Here is a 12,234-nt window from a genome sequence, read left to right on the forward strand (position 1 = left end):
CCTTGTACAACAGTGGTGCTTCCACTTACCCCAGAAACTATAGACCTATTAGCCTGACTAGCCTTATCTGCAAGGCCATGGAGCGAATTGCCATGGACCTTATCAAAGATATAAACACTTAATACTACTCAGTTTGGATTTGTCACAGGGAGATCATGCCTGTTAAACCTGGTGGACTTCTTCGAGACAGTCACCAGAGCCCTGGACAATGGGAAAACTGTGCATACAGCCTACCTGGACTTGGCCAAGGCTTTTGTCACTATCCCCCACTCAGGGATTATTGACAAACTCACCCAGTTAGGTATCAACCCTTATATCATTAGATGAGTTGCTAACTGGTTTACCAATAGAACCCATACAGTCAAAATATGGGAATTCACCTCCAATAGTAGACCAGTAACCAGTGGTGTTCCACAGGGATTAGTCCTGGGACCTCTATTGTTTGGAATCTATTTCTCCGAAGTACAAGCAAAAATTAAAGGTCTGTGTCTGACAAAGTTTGCTGACGACTGCAAACTGGGAGCAGCCAAAGAATCCCCAAAAGATGTCAACATCCTACAAGAAGGTCTTACACAAACAAATGATTGGTGATAAAGTCATGGCCTTAAACTCAATGCAAAAAAAATGTACCATCATGCCTTTCGGTAAGAGTGATGCTCCTGCTAATCATCACATCAATAGAAACACTTTAAGCACCCAATCAGTGGTGAGAGACCTGGGCACACAGGTTAACAGCAACCTTACCTATGATCACCATGTCTCCACAGTGGTAAGAAGGGCATTCTGTACTTCTCATCTCATAAGTAAAGGCATTGCCTCCAGAAAAAAAGAAATGATAACCTCCCTGTATTCTTCCTTCTTCAGGCCAATAATCGAGTACAACACCTCTTTTGGTATGTACCATTCCTAGCACCTGCAACAACTGGAGAGACCATAAAAGTTCCTCACAAGGAGAATTCAAGGCATTTAGCATCTGTCCTATGTGGATCAGCTAAAATCACTGTCACTTTACTCCATTTCATACAGACTACTCAGAGGCAATCTCTGCTTTGTGTATAAGGCAATCTCTGACTCGGCTTTATCGGAAATGCTGCATATCTGTAAGTCCACTGGCTCACAGGTTACTCAATCTAAAGACCTTAACATGGTATGTGACATTAACAGAACTTGCAGGAGGGACAGATTTGTCTCCCAGAGGTTACCACACCTGTGGAACAGACTCGCAATTCATATCAAGCACAGCACCTCTTTGGCCATCTTCAAGCGCAATCTGGATGACTGGATGGGTAAAGTACAGTTGTGTACCTACCATAAATGTAAATGTTCAAGTGTATTCACTGTTGCAGTCATTACAAATGGGTTATCCTGCTGGCAGGCTACCCGCAGTCGGCCTGAGTTCCAAAGTCTAGGTCCGGCGTCGGTTGCTGTCGCCTCCTCCCTGACGTCAGTGTGCCAGGGGTATAAAAGATGCAGCCGACGCCATTTTCTTCAGTTTTTCTTGCCCCAGATGTCAGGTGCCCCTAAAATGGTAGGCTCACTAATGCCAAAAAGCATGCATAACCAAAAAACAACTTTTCCTTCATCTACAAGCAAATACACCACATAGGTTGTATAGAATAGAGATAAGAATAAGTCCCAGCAAGGAGAAAAGGGGGATGGAGGGAGGGTAACCTGGACTGCAACAGTGAATACACTCGAACATCTACATTTATGGTAAGTACACAACTGTACTATGTTCGTGTTTCACTGTTGCAGTCATTAAAATTGGGTTGGATCCCAAAGCTATGGTTGGGAGGTTGGTGCTAAACAGGATTAGGAGAGGCTATCAGGCCCTGTAGAACTGCAGTGGCAAAGCCTGTCCTGGATTTAGAATAGAGAGGTAAGTGATAGTGCTTTGTAAAAGTATGCACTGAACTCCAAGTTGCAGCATCTAAGACGTCTTTGGTTGGTACTCCTCTGAGGAAGGCTGCTGAAGTGGCTGCTGCTCTGGTGGAATGTGGCCTAATGCCCTTAGGCACTGATTTGCCATGCTGTGAATAGCAGAAACAAATGCAGTGGCCTATCCACTTTGAAATAGCCTGCTTTGTGATAGGCTTTCCTTGTGATCCTGCAGCATATGCTACTAGAAGTTGTTCAGTCTTTCTGAAAGCTTTGGTTCTGTCCAAGTAGAAGCGTAGCTGTCTATGAATGTCCAAAGAATGCAGAAGTCTCTCACCCTTATTCTGTGGGTTTGGGTAAAAGTTAGGCAAGTGAATTGTTTGGTTAAGGGCCACACTGGTCACTACCTTAGGCATAAATGTAGGGTTTGTCCTCAGAGAAACCCTGTCAGGATGGAAAATGATAAAAGGTTCCACAGCCATGAGTACCTGTAACTCTGAGACTCGTCTAGCGGAGGTTATTGCTAGGAGCAGAGCTGTTTTCCAGGATAAGAATTTTATATCAGCTGCAGTGGCTGGCTCAAAGGGAGGTAGTGTAAGTTTTTCCAAGACATAGTTGAGGTCCCATGCAGGTATTGGTGCTCTCCTTGGGGGTCTTATGTTTCTGGCCCCTCTGAGGTACTGCCTTAGTAATGGATGAGAAAAAATTGGTGGTTCTGTATTGTAATGAGCTGAAATGGCAGAAGCATGAATTTTAATTGATGAAAAGGAAAGGCCTTTATCCAGCATCTCAGTTAAGTATTGCAAAATCTTAGGAATATTTGAAACAAGTGTGTCAGTACCTTGTGCCTGGTTAAAAGCACAGAATCTCTTCGATTTTTCTGCATAAGATTTTCTGGTGATAGGACTCCTGGCCTCCAAAATAACATCCATAACTGCTTTAGAAAGAGGTGTATCTTGAATGGCTACATTATCCACCATGCTGCCAGGTTTACGGTTCTGAGTTGGCTGTGCAGTATCTGACTGTCTTGTTGTGTCAATAAGTGAGGAATCAGAGGTAGTGTCTAAGCTGGGCATTGAGATAAGCTCTTTAGGATTGGGTACCAGTGCTGGCGGGGTCAGTCTGGGGCAATCAGTATCATTTTGGGCTTTTCTTGTCTGACCTTGAGGAGTACCTTGGGGAGGAAAGGCAGTGGAGGAAAGGCATATACTGTTAGGTTTTTCCAGCTGAAAGATAGAGCATCCACTTTCCATGCTTGCTTGTGATAAGTCCTTGTGCAGAATCTTTGTAGTTGGCAATTGTGAGGAGAGGCAAATAGGTCTATGTCTGGGCATCTCCAAATCCTTGTTATCATGCTGAAGACTTGTGGATCAAATTTCCACTCATGGGGATCCATTAGGTTTCTGCTTAGTTTGTCTGCCGGAGTATTTATCCTTCCTGGCAGGAATTGTGCTTGCAGATGTACCTGGTAAGTCAATGCTGTGTCCCACAAGTTCACGGCTAGTCTGCAGAGGGGGTAGGAATGTGTGCCCCCCTTGCTTGTTTATGAACCACATGACTGCTGTATTATCCGTCTTTATCAGTAGTTGTCCTGGATGAAGGAGATCCTTGAAGGCTGTCAGCATTTTTAACTGCTAGCATCTCTTTTTGATTGATATGTAGATGCATTTGACTTGCGGACCATGTGCCCCTGAATACATCTTCCTGCCATATGGGACCCCCAGGCATAATCTGATGCATCTGTTGTCAATGTCTGCCTGGCTGTGGGTAAGGTGAATGGCTGTCCCATGTTGTGGTGACAGGCTTTTGCCCACCATCGAAACTCCTGTTGCAGGCAGGAAATGAGGGTAATTATTGTTTCCAGGCTGTGGCAATGTTGAGTCCAAACACTTTTTAGATACCATTGTAGTTTCCTCATATGCAGTCTTGCATATGGAATTAGCAGAATGCAGGATGCCATGAAGCCCAAAGCCTGCAGAATTGTTCTTGCAGATAACTGGATCTTTGTTGCCAACATTTTGAAGTAAGTAGTCAGTTGTCGTTTGTCTGGCATGAGATAAGCCATCTGGGCAGTTGTATTTAAGCTTGCACCCAGGAATATTATCTCTTGAGAGGGTATGAGTTTTGATTTATTTTCGTTTACTGTGTACCCTAGGCCTGTTAGTAATGTTTTTACAAATGCCAGATGCTGTAGTAGAGTGTCCTTGTTCTCTGCTTGAATAAGGCAATCGTCCAAGTAAGGATATATTTAAATTCCTTTTTGTCTACAAAAAGCAATTACTGGTGCCAGGCATTTTGTGAAGACCCTGGGCGCAGTAGATAAGCCAAAGGGCAGTGCAGAGAATTTGTAATGCATTGAGCCAGCTATAAATCTGAGGTATCTTCTGCATGATTGTCTGATTGGGACATGCAGGTATGCCTCTTTTAGGTCTAAAGTCACAAGCCAAGCCTTCTTGCCCAGCATGGGCAGAAACTGCTACAGAGTTAACATTTTGAATTTTGGAATGTCCAGGAATGTGTTCAGGATAGACAGGTCCAGTATTGGTCTGCAGGTTTTGTCCTTTCTGGGCAACAAGAATAGCCTTGAGTAAAATCCTTGTCCCTGCTCTTGCTGTGGTACTTGCTGAATGGCCCTCATGTCCATGAGGGATGAAACTTGTTTTTCTGCCTCTGCCCACTGATTGCGTGGCAGGTCTGGCATACCGTTTGGCCTTGGCAGGGTGTGAAAATGGAACCTGTAGCCCTGGGATATGATATTTAAGAAGAAACAACAGTAGGTGTTACTGCTATAATTCAACTGAACCACGATACCACACCAAGAACTTTATTAGATAAAGCTTTCGGGTCTACACCCTTCATCAGTATGAGTCATTACAAAAAAATCAGCATTTAAATAGGAGAATATAAAATCACATGCTTCAGCCCATCCCACTCCCTAATTAACAATCAAAACTAAAAGTAATATATAACTCATAAAGGTCTATATAAAAATATTAATAAAAATATTAAAAAAAGGGCAAGAAATCTTACTTTACATAAAAACTCTTCTGCTTAGAATAAAACATAAAAATTATTAATAAATTAAGTGACTGGTAGCATCTAACATCCTATGGTGTATTACATCAGGTTCTAGAAACTTGTCATAACCTATTAAAGCCTCTCTCTCTGCCTTTTAACTAATACTGGCTTTAAACTAACCGCATTATTTAAGCCCGGGGGTACATCTGCCTGTAGCCTAATAATCCACTCAAGTTCTCTCAACTCCAAAAAATTGTTAATGTCACCTTTCCTTAAACTCACTGCCATTTTACTTAATACCCTAAATTTAAAAACATGTCTTTCACCTTTCTCCATGGTATGCTTACTCAGAGCATTTGTCAATACTTTTCTTCTTACTTCAGATTTATTTTCCACTATTCTCTCTCTTAGTTTTCTGATCGTTTTGCCCACATAGAACGATGTACATAAAGTACACGTAGCTAGATACACTATCCTTTCCTCATTACAAGCAAAAGACTTCTCCTGTTGTTGGATGTTGAAATTTAGTGTCTCCTTCATATAAATCATTGCAACAGGAACAATTATAACATTTAATTGTCACTCCTAATTCATTTTTTCTTTTAGTTTTAACCTGAAAGTCTTTATAGCATATTTTCTGTTTCAGAGCTTCACAGCTCCTATAAGCAAACCTTGGTTTATCACCTACAATTGATTTTATCTCAGGCATAGTCAATAAAATTGGCCAATTCCTTTCTATTATATTACATACATTCTGTGTATTTAAATTGTATGTTGTCATATACCTCAAAGTTTCAACAACTGCAGGTGAACCATCATTTGTTTTCTCATTACCAACCGCCACTATTGGTCTATAATTAATTTGTCTACCCTCTATTACTTCCTCCCTTATCTTATTTATCAGATGTTTAGAATAACCACTTCTCTCAAACTCTAATGACATAATTTCTACCTGTTCAGAAAAAACATCCTCAACTGTATTCAGCTTACTTAATCTTATAAATTGTGCTTTAATTATTCCTTTAAAAATATGTGGAGCATGCATACGGTCCCTATTCACATACCTCAAAGCATCTACCTCTTTTCTGAGCACCTTAGATTCTAATCTGCTATTAACCTTAAACAACGTTACATCCAAGAAATTCATACTACTAACTGAAGCCTCCATTTTAAACTTTAGAAAGTCAGTTGAGCTATTGAGGTATTGTACATAAGCTTCCAATTCCAATAGGGACCCCTTCCATATCATAAAACAATCGTCCACAAATCTTTTGTAGAACAACATTTTCTCATTTGAGTAACTACTTTCATCAAATATAACTTTCTTCTCCCACTCATAAAGCACAAGATTAGCATACGTGTTGGCTATGGGAGTGCCCATTGCCACACCTGTAAGCTGCAGAAAAGGTTGTGCATCAAAAATAAAAACATTGTGTAGCAGAGCTACTTCCAAAAGAGAACAGATGGTCTCAATGTCTCTTCCAACCATTCTCACCTCCTTATTCAAAAAATCACGTATAGTGTTAACCCCTTAATCATTGGGAATGACAGTGAAAAGTGAGGTGATATCCATAGTAACCATAATATATTCAGCCACATTATTACTCAACTGCCAGTTATAAAGACTACCTAAAAAATCATTTGTATCCTTTAACACAGTGGGACAGATATCCAAATATTTCCCCAAAACATTTTGTAGATAATTGGAAATTGGTTCTGTCACCCATCCCCCACCCGAGACAATAGGTCTCAAGGGTGGGTTGGTGATATTTTTATGTATTTTTGGGATACCATATATTTGAGGTGTTTAGGGCAAGGAACAGTCAAATAATTAAATAATTCCACACTCAAATCATCATTAATCTGAAGCTCATAAACAGCCATATTAACTTCAGTTACTATTTGTTGAACTTCCACAGGGGAAATTCTCCTAAATGTATTTAAATCATTCAATAACAGTTTAAAGTTTTCAAAGTATTCATCCTTCTCCATTACCACAATTGCTCCCCCTTTGTCAGCTTGCTTTATTACCATAGTATCACATGCTTGTAGTTCCCTTAAGGCCAAGTGTTCAGCAAAAGTTATGTTATAAAACCTTTTACGAACAGCACTACTATTATAGTAAAGTCGTAAGTCACGTTCAACAATACTGGAAAATGCATTTAAAATAGGGCATAATACTGGCATGAAGACACTTAACTTTCTACAAACTGGCTTGTACATATCATCATTCTTAAAAATCAATTTGAGACCAACCAAACGCACAAACATTTTCACGTCTATAATTGCTTGTACAATGTCATCCCTTGCTTTCGGAATGAACTTTAAGCCTTTACTCAACAATAATAATTGCGCTTCTGTCAATGGAACCTTAGAGAGGTTTACAGTACCTTTATTGGGTTTAACTATCGCTTGCAACTTTTAATAAGAAAACATCGGCTACTATGGCTAAAAAAATGGGTCCATTGGATCAACTTGATGTATTTGAGGAACAGAAGACAGAAGTAACCTCTGCTATACATCATAGTACTGAGCATATAAAATCTGTTTCCAGATCGGTTTCCTTATCTGAAAATGGCAATGTACCTTTACGTGAAGGAGAGGGCGTGGCGCAAAGTCTAACTTCCAGTAATGGCAGGTCCGAGGCTATGAAGGAAGGTGCTGTACGTCCTAAAATAAGGGAAGGTATGGCGTCTAGTGCGACAAGCTTGAATAAAAAAGTCCTGCAAAGGGAGATAACTTCTTTTTCTCCTTTTTTGCTGAAGCAGCCAGAGAAGGTTGCTTCGCAAGTACAGTCGAAATAGTCTCACTTGCAGTATCAACAGCAACAGCAGCAGACAGTCCTAGGGAAGAGGAAGAACAACAGTCCATTGGTGCACAACAAGCTGGTCAAGCGATAGTTAAACCCAATAAAGGTACTGTAAACCTCTCTAAGGTTCCATTGACAGAAGCGCAATTATTATTGTTGAGTAAAGGCTTAAAGTTCATTCCGAAAGCAAGGGATGACATTGTACAAGCAATTATAGACGTGAAAATGTTTGTGCGTTTGGTTGGTCTCAAATTGATTTTTAAGAATGATGATATGTACAAGCCAGTTTGTAGAAAGTTAAGTGTCTTCATGCCAGTATTATGCCCTATTTTAAATGCATTTTCCAGTATTGTTGAACGTGAATTACGACTTTACTATAATAGTAGTGCTGTTCGTAAAAGGTTTTATAACATAACTTTTGCTGAACACTTGGCCTTAAGGGAACTACAAGCATGTGATACTATAGTAATAAAGCAAGCTGACAAAGGGGGAGCAATTGTGGTAATGGAGAAGGATGAATACTTTGAAAACTTTAAACTGTTATTGAATGATTTAAATACATTTAGGAGAATTTCCCCTGTGGAAGTTCAACAAATAGTAACTGAAGTTAATATGGCTGTTTATGAGCTTCAGATTAATGATGATTTGAGTGTGGAATTATTTAATTATTTGACTGTTCCTTGCCCTAGAACACCTCAAATATATGGTATCCCAAAAATACATAAAAATATCACCAACCCGCCTTTGAGACCTATTGTCTCGGGTGGGGGATAGGTGACAGAACCAATTTCCAAATATCTACAAAATGTTTTGGGGAAATATTTGGATATCTGTCCCACTGTGTTAAAGGATACAAATGATTTTTTAGGTAGTCTTTATAACTGGCAGTTGAGTAATAATGTGGCTGAATATATTATGGTTACTATGGATATCACCTCACTTTTCACTGTCATTCCCAATGATTAAGGGGTTAACACTATACGTGATTTTTTGAATAAGGAAGTGAGGATGGTTGGAAGAGACATTGAGACCATCTGTTCTCTTTTGGAAGTAGTTCTGCTACACAATGTTTTTATTTTTGATGCACAACCTTTTCTGCAGCTTACAGGTGTGGCAATGGGCACTCCCATTGCCAACACGTATGCTAATCTTGTGCTTTATGAGTGGGAGAAGAAAGTTATATTTGATGAAAGTAGTTACTCAAATGAGAAAATGTTGTTCTACAAAAGATTTGTGGACGATTGTTTTATGATATGGAAGGGGTCCCTATTGAAATTGGAAGCTTATGTACAATAGCTCAACTGACTTTCTAAAGTTTAAAATGGAGGCTTCAGTTAGTAGTATGAATTTCTTGGATGTAATGTTGTTTAAGGTTAACAGCAGATAAGAATCTAAGGTGTTCAGAAAAGAGGTAGATGCTTTGAGGTATGTGAATAGGGACAGTATGCATGCTCCACATATTTTTAAAGGAATAATTAAAGCACAATTTATAAGATTAAGTAAGCTGAATACAGTTGAGGATGTTTTTTTTTGAACAGGTAGAAATTATGTCATTAGAGTTTGAGAGAAGTGGTTATTCTAAACATCTGATAAATAAGATAAGGGAGGAAGTAATAGAGGGTAGACAAATTAATTATAGACCAATAGTGGCGGTTGGTAATGAGAAAACAAATGATGGTTCACCTGCAGTTGTTGAAACTTATATGACAACATACAATTTAAATACACAGAGTGTATGCAATATAATAGAAAGGAATTGGCCAATTTTATTGACTATGCCTGAGATAAAATCAATTGTAGGTGATAAACCAAGGTTTGCTTATAGGAGCTGTGAAGCTCTGAAACAGAAAATATGCTATAAAGACTTTCAGGTTAAAACTAAAAGAAAAAATGAATTAGGTGGGACGATTAAATGTTATAATTGTTCCTGTTGCAATGATTTATATGAAGGAGACACTACATTTCAACATCTAATAACATGAGAAGTCTTTGCTATAAAAACATTAACTGCTTGTAATGAGGAAAGGATAGTGTATCTAGCTACGTGTACTTTATGTACATCGTTCTATGTGGGCAAAGCGATCAGAAAACTAAGAGAGAGAATAGTGGAAAATAAATCTGAAGTAAGAAGAAAAGTATTGACAAATGCTCTGAGTAAGCATGCCATGGAGGAAGGTGAAAGACATGTTTTTAAATTTAGGGTATTAAGTAAAATGGCAGTGAGTTTAAGGAAAGGTGACAATAACAATTTTTTGGAGTGGAGAGAACTTGGGTGGATTATTAGGCTACAGGCGGATGTACCCCCCAGGCTTAAATAATGCGGTTAGTTTAAAGCCAGTATTAGTTAAAAGGCAGAGAGAGAGGCTTTAATAGGTTATGACAAGTTTCTAGAACCTGATGTAATACACCATAGGATGTTAGATGCTACCAGTGACTTCTTTATTGTGTATAGATATATTAATACTTATATAACGTTTGTATAAGTTATTAATCATTTTTATGTTTTATTCTAAGCAGAAGAGTTTTTATGTACAGTAAGATTTCTTGTCCTTTTTTTAATATTTTTTTTAATATTTTTTATATAGACCTTTATGAGTTGTATATTACTTTTAGTTTTGATTGTTAATTAGGGAGTGGGATGGGCTGAAGCATGTGATTTTATATTCTCCTATTTAAATGCTGATTTTTTTGTAATGACTCATACTGATGAAGGGTGTAGACCCGAAAGCTTTATCTAATAAAGTTCTTGGTGTGGTATCGTGATACGATATTTAAGACCCATTTGTCCTGAGTGATCATGTGCCAATTTTGTGCAAAAAGTGCTACTTCTCCCACCAAAGGAGCTGCCAGAAGATGAGTGCTTGGTGCTAACAGGAAAAAGTCAATGAGACTGTTTACGGTATGGCTGTGACATTTCTTCTCCGCTTTTAGAGGTTGAAGCACCCCATTGTTTAGGCCTGTATGAGCGGTGGGGCTGTGATCTGCCTCTGGGGCATCTGTATCTGCCTCTTTGTGGCCTGTCTGACACTAGAGAAGACCAATTTTTTGCAGGCCAGTTCCTGCTAAATCTGGGAGGCTGTACCTGTAAGAAATCATTGACTGTTTGCATAGATTTAGCTTTGTCCTCCATTTTCTTCAAAACCTCTTCTGCTTTAACACCAAACAAGGTATCATGTTGTAATAGAGCATCTAATAATTTTGCTTTAACATGATCGGGTAGATTCTGTTCTTTTAACCAAGCATGTCTCCTAATGACAGAACCTGTAACAGCGGCCCTGCAAGATGCCTCTAGAGAATCAAAACCACATTGCAAAGTATGCTTTCCTACTTGTTCAGCTGCATGCAATAAATCCTACATTTCTTTGTTTTCTGCACATTCTGAATTTGTCAACATTTTTTGTTTAAGCAGTGACATTAGATATTGCTGATATTTAAGCATATGAAATTGACAATTTAAAGCTCTTACAGCCAAGGTAGCAGAAGTATAAATATTTTTCCCCCATCTGTCCAGGGCCCCTTGAATCCCTATCAGAGGGTACAGGTTTTTTGCAGTGGACGCCTTGTTCCCTTTGGGACCCTGAGAGATAGTTTCTGGGTCTGCAGCAGGGTTTTTATAAAGAAATTTATGTGAATCAGGAATCCTGCAGTATCTGTCTGGTTTAACAGGAGCTGGTGGCAAAGAGTCAGGAGACAGTCTGGACTCTGAAAATACATAATCTACAATGTCTAAAACAGGAGGAATAGCAAGGGGCCTGTGCTGAGGTAATAAAAGGAAGTCTCTGAGCCTTTTCTTGGATTCTGAGTAATATTGGCTCTCCCAGTGGAAATGCTCCCTCATAGTATGCAGAGTTTCCCCAAAAGAATAGTCCTCAGGAGGAGAGGCTGAAGGAATAGATTCTTCAGCATCAGAATCCTCATAGGGAGGAAGAGAATATTCCTGTCCAGAAGAGGAATCAGAGGAAATCGAAACCTGATCTGAAGATGCATATTCTATCTCTTGCCTAAGCCTCTTATCAGGAGGGGGATGGGAACCCCTGATCAAAGTAATTAGGTCTTTGGCCATTTTAAGCATCTGTTTTTTAGGCATGGAGGCCTGTCCAGGAGAATGCTGTACTTGTTTCTTTGTCTTTAGAGCTGCTTTAGTCTTTGCCTTTGAAGCTGAAGCTGGTTTTACATATAACTGTGTAGGCCTGAAAACACCCTCAGAAGTTGATGCCTGCTCAGCGGCTCCAGACCCATCTGAGGGAATAGTTTCCGAGTGTCCAATACCTTGAGTATCCAGCAGCCTAGTCGGCTCCACGTGGGAGTCAGAAACGGCCTGTGGCTCTGAGGTAGCGGGCGTCAGGGGCTGCGAAAGCGCCTCACTGAGAACCAGTGAACCGGCGACAGGCCTAGTGGAAGCCTCATCGTCAGTTTTAGACCTCGGGTGCCTATCCTTTTCTTTGTGTTTTTTATAAACTCTGGTAGTCAGTTGCTCCAACAGCACTATATAGTTAAATCTTCTGCCAAAATAATGAAATGCAAAATCG

General features: G+C 39.5%; 1 protein-coding gene across 3 annotated transcripts in view; it reads right to left on the reverse strand.

Moving 5' to 3' along the window:
- Positions 1-12,234, reverse strand: part of TBC1D9B (TBC1 domain family member 9B) — a 2,477,681-nt gene that overhangs the window by 2,039,004 nt on the left and 426,443 nt on the right. The window lies entirely within an intron of this gene.

Source organism: Protopterus annectens, chromosome 4.part0, assembly GCF_019279795.1.
Source record: "Protopterus annectens isolate FY-2018-M chromosome 4.part0, PAN1.0, whole genome shotgun sequence".
Taxonomy (NCBI): domain Eukaryota; kingdom Metazoa; phylum Chordata; order Ceratodontiformes; family Protopteridae; genus Protopterus; species Protopterus annectens.